The sequence below is a fragment of the Rhinolophus ferrumequinum genome, chromosome X (assembly GCF_004115265.2).
Source record: "Rhinolophus ferrumequinum isolate MPI-CBG mRhiFer1 chromosome X, mRhiFer1_v1.p, whole genome shotgun sequence".
Lineage (NCBI taxonomy): Eukaryota > Metazoa > Chordata > Mammalia > Chiroptera > Rhinolophidae > Rhinolophus > Rhinolophus ferrumequinum.
In genome coordinates, this window is record NC_046284.1 from 65,819,931 (window position 1) to 65,833,389 (window position 13,459).

Consider the following 13,459-nt stretch of genomic DNA (forward strand, 5'->3'; position numbering starts at 1 on the left):
GGAAATACTCATGACAATTACAGGACTCATTTTTGTAACTGGTCCTGTGTAAATATTAAGTTTCTCAGTTGTAACTTAATATTTATAACTATATTTTTCTAATACCCATTCTGAATTCCATTTGCCTTCAGCAAGTACTTCAGCGGTTTGTGGTTCTTTATCTGGTGGAGTGACCCAAACTTTCATTTCTGAAGGGTCTAGGCAATTCGTAGTCCTGCCTGGATTGGGTTGTTGTAGTTTTCCTTTGCCTTAATTACAGGGCATTTTAACATTAAGACAGGCCCTAAGAAATCTCCTATATTCCAGACATACTCTTCCTTACCTACATTGTGGAGTAGTAGTCCAATTTCCCCTTGGTAGTCAGGATTCAGTAACCCCAATGTACACACAGTAACTCCCTTCTTTGCCTATTGATTCAGAGACATCAGGAGCCCTAAGTGTCTGGGCGGCATTATTAACTTCCAGGTCAGTGGAACCATTGTTGTATCCCCTGGTGGAAGCATTACTCCCTCTGGAACAAAGACCACAAGGCAAGTGGAGCCTAAAGTCATGGGAACAGAAAGCAAAAATTTTGCTAGCGGATCACCAAGGGTTATAGTGAATGGTGCCATTCCTATTTCCACCTCTTGATTTCTGGACCTGTGAATCCTGACTATTGGAGAAACAGCACCGTATGTAGGCCACTGATTCAGAGCATATGCAGCCTTCTGTAGAACCTTGTACCAGTCCTGCAAGGTATTGTCACCTAGCTGGCTCTGTAACTGTGTTTTCAGAAGACCATTCTGAAAGCCAGCTGCTTCAGGATACTAGGGAACACCACAAGACCTGTGAATTTCATGATCATAGGTCTATTACAGCACTTCTTTTGCTGTGAAGTAAATTCCATGATTAAAAGCAATACTGTATGAAATTCCATATTGGGTGGGCATTCTATAAGTCCATGGATGGTAGTTTTGCCAGAAGTATTGCATACTGGGAAGGCAAATCCATATCCAGAGTAAGTGTCTATTCCAGTGAGGACACAATGCAGCCCTTTTCATGATGAAACCAGTCCAATTGTAATCAAACTAAAGTAGCTGGCTGATCACTCCAGGGAATGACCTCATATGGGAGGCATAGTGTTAGTCTCTGCTGTTAGCAGAGTGGGAATTTATTGGTGGCTGTAGCCAGTTCAGCCTTGGTGAGTGGAAGTCCATCTAAGCACAGACATTAACCTTCATCCCTGTCACCATGACCACATTGATATCTGAATATCTCTGCCCATTCTGTAAGTTCTAGCCACATAATTCTTCCCTAAATTTATTTTTTTCCCAATTTCCCAGTTATATTCCTTCTAAGTACCTGACCATTTAGATGAGCCACTGGCCACAGACTTTGACTAAGTATTTTTGCGCATTTGGCCATTTCTCCTTCCAAGCAAAGTGTACAACCAGGTACACTGCCCAACTGTCTCTCCAATGAGATGATTTTCCTTCACTACTGTTCTTCAGGGATGTGCCAGAGAAGGCCTAGAGTTCTATAGCTGTCCACTTCTGGGTGGTGCTTGCATATCATTCAGAACAACCTGTAAACTAGGCCTAAGGCTTCTCTTCCTCTGCTAACGGACCGTAGTGAACAACCCATGAGGCCGTAAGTGCAGGCTGGGAGAGAGAAGGTCGTGTAGTAGGAGTGGGGACCATGCCCAAGTGGGCCCCTTCTTTATGTAACTCACTTGTGCCCTCAGGGACTACTTGGGCCCTATCCTGTATATACCATTTCCATTTGATAGAGTGTTGTGCATGCTTTATGGCTTGGTGCATCAGATAACAACCAGTTCATGATGGCAGCTCAGGTAACTTGATGGCCCCTGGTCAAGTGTTTAGTCTCTACTAAAACCCAGTAGCAGGCCAGGAGCTATATCTCAAGAGGAGAATAGTTATCTGCAGATGCTGGCAGGGCCCCTTCCAATCCTAAAAGCCTGCACTGCAATTCATACCAAAGCTTCAAACAGCGTTTTTATTTGCCACTGACCATCAGAAACCATTGGTTCTACTGGATTATTTGGCCCAAGTGGCTGAGCAGCTTACACAGCAGCCTGTACCTGTACCAGAGCCTTATTTTATTCTTGGTCACACGCAAAACTAGCAGCCTTTTGGGTCACTCGGCAAATGGGCAGAAGTAACACACCCAAATATGAAATATGTTACTTTGAAAATCCCAAGAGGCTTATTGGGCATTGTGTCTCTTTCTTAGTTGCAAGAGTGGGAGATGCAACAACTTCCTATTTACCTTAAAAGAGTTATCTCAATGTGCCACAAACCACTGGACTCCTAGAGATTTTACTGAGGCAGAAGGCCCCTGAATTTTAAATGTAGAGTAGTTACTACTTCTCATTTACTAGGTCCAATAAATATAATACCATCAATGTAAGGGAGTAATGCAATAGCTTTCCAATGGAAAAAGTAATCAAGATCCCTGTAAACTAAATTATGACATAGGGTTTAAAAGTTGGTATACTTCCTAGTAGGGCAGTAAAAGTATATTACTAAGTTTGCCAACTTAAAGAAAACTGCTTCTGGTGGGACTTAGGGCGGTCAGGTGGCTAATGGAGTTTTAGCTTAGCCCCATCTCACAGTGGGTCCCCAAACCCATCCTGGGTTATTTCCCCAGTTGCACCATGTATAATTGGAATATACATACTTAGCACCTGGCAGAATCTCCACATAAGTTCCCTGATCTATTTAATGAGTGTTATTGCAGTGGGAAAGGCTGAGTGGAAGCCAGTAAAACTACTTCTATCTAGGCAAATAGTAAATCAAAAACACCACCACATTCCTGGAAGGAGTGCAGAGATTAGTGCCACCATCACGGAACGATGAAAGGGGTGGTGAAACATGCAGGGATGGTGATTCCTCATTCAACTGTCCAACTTGCCCTGTGCTTAGCCTGCATAATCACGGGAGCCATTAGCATGGAGTTAGAACCCCATTGATCACCTGACCTCCATAAGCCCCTACTCTAACTGCTATAGCACAGTGATATTTCGCGTTTTTTTGTGTTTTTTTTTTAAGGAGGGCGCAGCTCACAGTGGCCCATGCGGGGATTGCACCGGCAAACTTGGTGTTATTAGCACCATGCTCTAACTGAGCAAACAGGCCACCCATTTTTTTTGCTTTTTTTTTTGTTTTTGACATTCTGGATATGCTGAAATTAGTGCCAGTTCAGAGTCAGTGCCCAGTAGTCCCTGAAACTTCTGATTATTTCCTTTTCCTCAGTGTAAAGCTATTGGCAAGCATATAAAAAATTGAAATACCTATGCATTGTGGATGAAAATGTAAGATGGTCATTTTGGAACACATTTGGAAGTTTATCAAAAAGTTAAACATGTAGAATTATTATGTTACCCAGCAATTCCACTTCTAGGTATATACCTAAAGAATTGAAAATAGGTCCTTAAGGAAATACTTGTTTGGAAATAATATATAGATTGTTACGAGGTGTAATAAAAACCTATGGTGAATGTTTAAATTAAAAAAAAATTATTACACTAAAAGACAAACTGCTATTAATCTCCCTCAAAATACTCTCCATCTCTTTGAACACACTTATCCCATCATTCTTGCCACTTTCTGAAACAATTCTGGAAGACTTCTTTTTTGTCTTTAGTTGTGCTTTTGTGGTTACCTCAATGTCTTGAATCGATTCAAAATGTTTTCCTTTCATGATCATTTTGACTTTGGGGAAGAGCTAGAAGTCACTCGGTGCCAAGTCCAGTGAATAAGATGGATGAAGACATATCATAAAGGTTTTATTTGACAGAAACTGCCGTACCAGAAGCAGTGTGCGACATGGAGCGTTGTCATGATGGAGGATGAAGTAAAGACACTCACGAAAAAGGACTTCCAGGACTGCTTTAGAAAGTGGCAAGAAAAATGGGATAAGTGTGTTCGAAGTGATGGGGAGTATTTTGAGGGGAATTAATGGCAATATTTCTTTTACTGTAATTTTTTAATGTAAATATTCACTGTATTTTTCAGTCATACCTCATATATCAAGGAAGGCCTCTTTGCAGAGAATAAATTCATCCTGAAATATGAATGATGAGAATGAGCTGGAAAACAAAATATTAAGGTGAAGAGTGTTCCAGAAAGATGAAGCAACAAGCAAATTATTGCAAATGTCTTGAAAGAGAAAGAAGATTGGTTGTGTAAGGAACGTAAAGAAGGCTACAATGGCTAGGACATAGGGCTCTGTAGTAATTTATTTATATCAGTAATACATATATTTATCATTCTGTTAAAACGTGAAACAAAACCTTCATAACATTAAAATCCCGTTTGAACAACATTCAATGATGTTGCATCTTCCCTAGGAGATTAACTGTTTGAATGTTTCTGCACTTTCACCTAAGCTAAATACCCATAAAGAAACATATGTTTTGATATATTGAACAAAGGATATCGTGTCATTGCTTTCTCTGGAGGAAGGGAATGGGGAATGTTCACAAGTGATTGGATATTAAACAGTTCTTTTTTAGTGGTATTAAGAACAGATTACAAAAAAAAAACCCACTAATCTGCATATCTAAATGACCGTAAAGATCCCAAACTGACAAGTTTCACAAAACAATGAAAACTTACTCGATAGTTTAAGATCTGAAAATCAGTTTCAGTGGAAAAACTGGAATAAATTCGTATTTATTGATGATAGAATTTTTATATAATTTTGTAACTATGAAATAATTAATGGATTTGGACATTAGTTGTCAATGGATGCTAATTTCACACATGCACACAAAAGCAACCAGATTTCATGTATCTAATGACTCAAACACCTATGAAGTAATCTTGAGTACAAAACTACCTCTGCATCTGATCATTCACCTAGGATATAAATTTACTGGGAATATACATAATGGGGGATTATATAATAGCACTAGGGTACTGTGATCACAAAAATTCAGGTTTTGTTATACTCTACAAGAAGGAAAAAAAAAGGAAAGAGAACAAAAGCAAGGAGGACAGGAGGTACGCATAAATTTATAAATATAAGATATAACTCAACCTATTGGAATATATGGACCTGATTTGGTTACTCTTGTGTTTTTTCTAAGAATTTTATAGTTATAGCTCTTAGTAGGTTTTTGTTCCTTTTTGGTTGGTGTTAACTTGTGTATATGATATGAGCTAAGGGTCCAACTTCATTCTTTCACATGTGGTTATCCAGTTGTCCCAACACCACTGGTTATGTTTCTCTTGAAAACCTTGACTGATATAATCTCTAATTTCACAAAAAATGTAATAACATGCTAGGATTTCTTTTGGTACAAGGGGAGAGGAGGTGAAGAGAAAGCAGTTTTTTCTTGAATGTTGACAGGATTGAGTGTTATAAATTCGTTCACAGAGTCCCAAGAAACCTTACTAGGCAAGTAGGCCCTTGCATTTTTCAATGTTTATCAGATTTCTCTGCTGACAGAAGTGTATAATACCACAGTCAGAGCTATTGAGGCAGTGGCTTCTAAATTTTCATGACATCATTTATATATTGAAAGTTTTAGACATCAGAAGTTGGAGGCACACATACTAAATCCTGGCATCCTCATTGGTGGAAATGGCAGGGGTAAAGTGTTGTCCTACTAACACTCCTTTATCTGCAGCTCTTCCCCAAATAAGATAATCCTCTATGATACTTACAGATAGGGAAGGACAAACATATAACATTAATTTCTACAATAGATACAGGTGTTTATGCACCTGAAATATGCATAACAAACTTTAGTTCTGTTCTCTGTATTTTTCCTAAAAATGCCTTAACTAGCTTTCCCCACACTTTTCTTTTGTCTTTAGGTGAAGACAGCATTTAAGCCTGAATTCTTTTTTTTTTTAATTAAAGTTTATTGGGGTGACAATTGTTAGTAAAGTTACGTAGATTTCAGGTGTACAATGATGTATTACATCATCTATAAATCCCATTGTGTGTTCACCACCCAGAGTCAGTTCTCCTTCCATCACCATATATTTGATTCCCTTTACCCTCATCTACTACCCGCCTCCCCCATTACCCTCTGGTAACCACTAAACTATTGTCTGTGTCTATGAGTTTTTGTTTCTCATTTGTTTGTCTTGTTCTTTTGTTGTGTTTTGGTTCGTATAACACATATCAGTGAAATCATAGGGTTTGCTGCTTTTTCTGTCTGACTTATTTTGCTTAGCATCATACTCTCAAGATCCATCCATGTTGTCACAAATGTTTCTATATCATCTTTTCTTACCGCCGAATAGTATTCCATTGTGTATATATACCACAACTTCTTTATCCATTCATCTATCAAAGGCCATTTTCGTTGTTTCCATGTCTTGGCCACGATAAATAAAGCTGCAATGAACATTGGAGCACACGTGTCTTTATGTATAAATGTTTTCAGATTTTTTGGGTAGATACCCAGGAGAGGGATTGCTGGGTCATATGGTAATTCTATTCGTAATTTTTTGAGGAACCTCCACACTGCCTTCCATAGCGGCTGCTCCAGTCTGCATTCCCACCAACAGTGTATGAGGGTTCCTTTTTCTCCACAGCCTCTCCAACACTTGTTACTATTTGTCTTGTTGATGATAGCCATTCTAACTGGGGTGAGGTGATATGTCATTGTGGTTTTTATTAGCATTTCTCTGATGATTAGTGATGTTGAGCATTTTTTCATATGTCTATTTGCCATTTGTATGTCCTTTTTGGAGAGATGTCTCTTTAGGTCCTCTGCCCAGTTTTCAATTGGGTTGTTTGCTTTTTGTTGTTGAGTTTCATGAGTTCCTTGTATATTTTGGATATCAGCCCTTTATCGGAGGCACTGTTTGCAAAATTCTTTTCCCATTCAGTTTGTTGCCTCTTTATTTTGTCGATGGTTTCTTTTGCTGCGCAGAAGCTTTTAAGTTTGTTATAGTCCCATTCATTTATTTTAGCTTTTACTTCCCTTGGCTTTGGAGTCAAATTCATGAAATGCTCTTTGAACCTAAGGTCCATAAGTTTAGTACCTATGTTTTCTTCTATGCAGTTTATTGTTTCAGGTCTTGTGCTTAAAGCTTTTATCCATTTTGAATTAATTTTGGTACATGGTGACAGATAGCAGTCCAGTTTCATTCTTTTGCACGTGGCTTTCCAATTCTGCCAGCACCATTTATCGAAGAGGCTGTCTTTTGTCCATTGTATGTTTTTTGCTTTGTCAAAAATTATCTGTCCATATTTATGTGGTTTTATTTTTGGGTTCTCAATTCTATTCCATTGATCAATGTGTCTGTTTTTCTGCCAATACCATGCTGTTTTGATTATTGTTGCCCTGCAGTAAAAGCTAAAGTCAGGGAGTGTGATACCTCCAGCAATGTTCTTTTTTCTTAAGATTGCTTTGGTTATTTGGTCTTTTGTGGTTCCAAACAAATCTGATGATTTTGTGTTCTATTTCTTTAAAAAATGCCACTGGGATTTTTGATGGGGATTGCATTAAATCTGTATATTGTGCTTTGGGTAATATGGCCATTTTAACTATGTTGATTCTTCCAATCCATGAGAATGGAATGTCTTTTCATTTCTTTGTGTCTTCTTGAATTTCTTTTTAAAATGTCTTATAGTTTTCAGCATACAGGTCTTTCTTATCCTTGATTAAGTTATTCCTAGGTATTTTATTCTTTTTGCTACAATTGCAAAAGGAATTATTATTTTTTTAAATTTCTTTTTCGGAGATGTCATTGTTAGTATATAGGAATGCAATAAACTTTTGTACGTTGATTTTGTAGCCGGCAACTTTACTGTATTCGTTGATTGTTTCTAATAGCTTTTTGGTGGAGTCTTCAGGGTTTTCTATATATAGCATCATGTCATCTGCAAAGAGTGACAATTTAACTTTTTCATTCCCAGTTTGGATGCCTTTTATTTCTTTTTCTTGCCTGATTGCTCTGGCGAGGACTTCCAACACTATGTTGAAAAGCAGAGGTGATAGGGGACAGCCCTGTCATGTTCCTGAACGTAGAGCAAAGGTAAGCCTGAATTCTAAGCCACCTGTAAAAGTTACCGATTTGTTTTCTCTGGGTATCTCCCATGTATAAATGAGCTATACATGTTAATAGGTTTCTGTTTATCAACTTTTCTTTTGTTAATCTTCTTTGGTAACAAGGACATGAGCCAAGAACTTAGAATGGTAGTGGAAAAATTCCTTTTTCCTTCCCTACAGAAGAATCTTTCCTTTCTTCTTCCAACTTCTTGCAGATTTAGAGGTTCCTCGGTTTGTGGAAGCAAAACTCTAATATTCCTCCATCTTAACATCAATCTTCACGTGGTCTTCTCCTCTATATGTTTGTGTCTTCTTCTTTTCGGTCTCTTATAAGGATACTGGATGTTGGATGTAGGGCCCATCCAGTTAACCCAAGATGATCTAATCTTGAGATCTTTTTTTTTAACAGTTCAGGCATTTAATTAGGTTCTTCATAATTAATTTAGAACACTGGTTTGTGAGGATAAACCCCATTTGTGAGAGCAAACACAGAGCGCAGGTAGCCCTGGAGCTGAGGCACAGCTTTGATTTTTGGCAGAATTTGCGAGTCCACAGCTTTCTGATCAATTTTGTGCTGCTCTGTAATCTCGTATTTCTCTTTCGCTGTGTTGAACATCTCCCCCTCCTGGTGTCTGGGCTTATGCAGTTTCTTCTTTGAAGTAAGCATCAGGGAGATGTTGGGGAATTTTCATACCACTGATACCAATTTTGGTGGAGGTGGCGATGACAAATTTCTGGTGTGTTCTATGCAGAAGAACTCGATTGAGCGACAGAGGTCCAGTCACAAGTAGCAAGCCACTGCTCAGCTGCTTCAGGAAAACCACCCTCTCGCCTCTATGGCGCCCAGTGAGGCTGATCAGAATGGTTCCAGGAGTGATGCTGGCCCGCAGTTTTCTCACGTGCTGACTGAAGGGTTTCTTGCCATGGCTCAATAGCTTTTGAGGCACATCTTCAGTAGGATAGTATCTAGGCATTTTGCGAAGTTTAACCACTCGGGTGCCACCATTCTTGTCGCCACCAACTGGTTTTGTGACAGTAGCAAGAACCTTCTCCTTCTTTTTCTTTTCAATCCTGGATTTAGCTAATGAATACTTCCTCTTGTACATGGCCTTTCAGGAATACATAGCTGATCGGGAATATCTGCCGATTCCTCTGACCAAGACAGGATTTTGGCTGCAGTGGTGCTTCCTCTTCTTAGGCGTTTTGGCCTTGAGGTTAGCTTTCTTAACCTTGTCACCAGCATCAGCCTTCTTGGCTTCAGGTTTCTTCTCCTTAGTGGCCGGCTGCTCAGGTTTTTCACCCACCATCTTGCAAGCTGGGAAAGAGCTAATCTTGAGATCTTTAATTCTATCTGCAAAGACCATTGTTACAGTTAAGGCTGCTGTCAGAACTCTTAGAACTAATAAAAAATTCAGCAGAGATGCCAGATACAAAATCAAGATGCACAAATCAGTTATATTTCTTGTATACACTAACAACAAACATATAAAAATAAAATTAAGAAAATAATTCTATTTATAATAGCATAAAAATAATAAACTACTTTGGAATAAACTTCATTAAGAGTTCAAAGAATTGTACACTACAAAATATTGCTGAAAGAAATGAAAGAAAATACAAATAAGTTGAAAGACATCCCACGTTCATTGATTGGAAGACTTTAATATTGTTAAGATGTCAATACTACCTAAAGCAATCTAATTGTCCGATACAATCCTTATCAAAATCCCAATGATGTTTTTTGCAAAAATAGAAAAATCCATCTAAGATCCATATGGCATCTTAAAGGACCTCAAGCACCCAAAACGATCTTGAAAAAGAAAAAAAATTGGAGGACTCACACTTCCTAATTTCAAAGCTTACTACAAAGCTACAATAATAAAACTGGAGAGCTCAGAAATAACCTCTCATTTGTGGTCAAATGATTTTCAACAAGGGTGCCAAGACCTTCAATGCTGTATAGATAGTCTTTTCAACAAGTGTTGCTGGGAAAACTCAATATCAACAAGCAAAAGAAGGAAATTGAATCCTTAACTCACACTATATTATATGTTAAAATTAACTAAAAATGCATCAAAGACCTAAACACAAGAGCTAAAATTATAAAACTCTCAGAAGGAAACACAGGGCAAAAACTTTATATAACTGGATTTGGGAATGATTTCTTGGATATAACACTTTAATCCCATGTTACAAAAGAAAAAATGGATACATGGTACTTTATCACAATTAAAACAAAACAAAACTTTTGTGCATTTAAAGATCTTACTAACTGAGTGAAAAGGCCATAAGTGGAATGGAAGAAATATTTGCAAATCATACATCTGATAATCAATTAATACCCAACTTCTATGTAAAAAACTTCCAAAACTCAACAACAATAAAAGTAAGCAATTTGACTTAAAAACTGAGTTAAAGGCTTTTTCTCCAAAATAGATATATGCATGGCCAAAGAGCACATAAAAAGATGTTCAACATCATTAATAATCAAGGAAATGCACATCAAAATAACAATAAGATACCACTTCACACTAATTGGGATGGCTACTAGCAAAATAACACAAAATAACAAGTGTTGGCAAAGAAGAAAAAAAATGGAAATCCTAGTAAATTAATGGTCGGAATGAAAAGGATGCAGACACTGTGGAAGGTAGTATGGAAAGTTCCTCAAAAAGGTAAACATAAATTTATCATATAATCCATCAAATCCACTTCTGAGTATAAGGCCACAAAGATTGAAAGCTAGGACTAAAATAGATACTTGTATGCCCATGTTCATAGCAGGACTATTCACAATAGTCAAAAGGTGGAAGAAACCCAAGTATCCATCTGTGGATGAATAGATAAACAAAATGTGATATACACATATAATGAAATAGTATTCAGTCTTAATAATGAATGAAATTCTGATTCAGTGCTACGACATGGATAAACCTTGAAGACACCATGCTAAGTGAAATAAGCCAGTCACAAAAGGACAAGCATTGTATAATTCTACTTATATGAAGTATCTAGAATAGGCAAATTCATAGAGATAGAAAGTAGAATGGCAGTGATCAGGGGCTGGATGGATGGAGGAATAGAGAGTTTATTGGGTACAGAGTTTCAGTTTGGGAAAATGTAAAAGTTCTGGAGATGGATGATGGGAATGGTTGCACAAGAATGTTCCTTCCTTCCTTCCTTCCTTCCTTCCTTCCTTCCTTCCTTCCTTCCTTCCTTCCTTCCTTCCTTCCTTTCTTTTTTTATTAGTTTCAAGTTTCAGGTGTACAAAACAATGCAATAGTTAAATATTTCACCCCTCACAGAGTGATAACCTCTCCTTTCCCAATCTATTGCTTCTCTGACATCGTATACATTTATTACAATTCCACTGACTCTGTTCCCTATGCTATACTTCATATCCTGTGACTATATATATTAAATTATAGTGGACGTACAATATTATTCAACTTCAGCTTCAGGTGTACAGTACCATGGTCAAGCATCCACACCGTCCATGAAGTGGTCTCCCTAAAAAGACAAAGAATGTGAATGTTCTTAATGCCACTGAAATGTATATGTAACATGATTAGAATAGTAAATTTTATGTTATGTATATCCTACCAAATTTTTGGAAAGGACATTTTTCACTTAATGTGGTAGTCAGGGTTGTATTTTTTCCAGTATTTTAATGATTTTTGTCTAATGTCTTATAGACTCCATTTTTTTTTTTTAAACGAGATGTTAACAATCATTCATTTCAATTTCCTTTTGTACGTAATTGGTTATTTTTCTCTTGTTCCCTTCCAAAATTTGTCTTTTTCTTGGTTTGTTTATGACATACATAGGCATGGTTTCTTTTGAATTACCCTGCTTTGGTTACTGAATTTTATAAATCTATAAACTATCTTTTATCAAATTTGGAAAACATTCACACATCCTTTCATCAAGTATTTCTTTGCCCATTATTTTCCCTCCTATAGTTATGGTACTAAGAAAAACATGTTAGGATTTTTGCTCTTGTGCCATAGTTCCCTGAAACGTGTTCTTTGATTTTTTTCAATTATCTTTCTATATTTTCTTCATATTGGATATTTTATATAAATCTGTCTTTTAGTTGACATTCTTTCTTCTGTTATATTTCTTCTACTCCAAAGCTAATCAAGTGATTTTTATTTCAGATGTTATGTTTTATATAATTTTGGGGAGTTTAATTTTTGTCCCAGTCTGTCTGATTGAAGATAGCAAATGTTGCCTAAAATTTTTAATGAGTTGTTTCTTTTTCTTCAACATTCACAAAACTAAACATGGAAAGAAAACAGAAAATATTGAAACATTCAAATTATATTTTTTGTGCTTAACAGATTTTAAAATCAGAGTTTAATTGTAGGAAGCATATGCCATTACAACTATTTTAAGCAAAACATAAAAATAGCATTTAATACAGAATAAATGGTGCTTATTTCAATATTTATAGAAAGTTTATAGGAGTAAGTTCTATGCTGGTCCTCTATTAATGACTCCAGAACTGGTCTGCAAAAATACTATTATGTCTGCCATCATCTGGGAGACTGGGAATCAATTAGCCTTACTTGTGAACAACATTCTTACTTTGAAACAACATTCAAAGCAGCTGGTATATGACTTACTCACTTTTCAAATTTCTAATTCATGAAACTTAATTTGCATCGAGATTTTTTTTTATTTGCAAAGGATATTGAGAAATACAGTTTTTAGCTTTACCAGTCTAAAAGTATAGGCAGTATAGGCAGTATACAGTAGAAGAATGCTGGACTTGAGGCTTTGTGTGTATTCACCATTTCCTCCACTGTAACTAATCTGAAATAGAGAAACTTTGTCGTCCTATAAAAGAAATCAATGAGTGAGAAGATTTTAATTTTAGTTCTCCAATTAAACAGTTGCATGCCTTTGAAAAACTGTTTTATTTGGATTTTTAATTTATCTAAAATGGAAACATCGTTAGACTACTTCACTATAATGATGTAAAAGTGGCATGTTAACAGATATGAAAATATTAAAAGAAATAAAACAGAAATAAGAGTTATTTTTGTAAAACAAAATGTTACTTCTGGATTTATAGTTTCTAGTAAAAATGGAATCTGGCCCTCAGTTTCTCCTTTGTCTTTCTAGAGTGTATCCATTCTTCTGATAGATAGGAGGGATGGTCTTAATACACTTTTCAAAATTCTTACTATTTTGATGTAGTAGTATAATATGGGCCAGATCTCTCCCATATTAAAATAAATAGTCCCAGCATGAATTCTATTTCTTTCAGCAAAAGTATTTAGAAACATTTTATTTTCACTCCATTCCCTTGTTTCTATTTAGACATTTGAGTATTCAAAGTGGCAGGGTATTCAGACAAAAAAAAAGGAAGGGATAGAAAGCGTCTTCCAATTAATTGTGGGGATGATGTAAACCAGGGAATTGCCCTAATATTAT

The 13,459-nt window shown here is 36.6% G+C and overlaps 1 pseudogene; it reads right to left on the reverse strand.

Moving 5' to 3' along the window:
• Positions 1-8,459: 8,459 nt before the first annotated feature.
• Positions 8,460-9,324, reverse strand: LOC117028119 (60S ribosomal protein L6-like; annotated as a pseudogene).
• Positions 9,325-13,459: the final 4,135 nt, after the last annotated feature.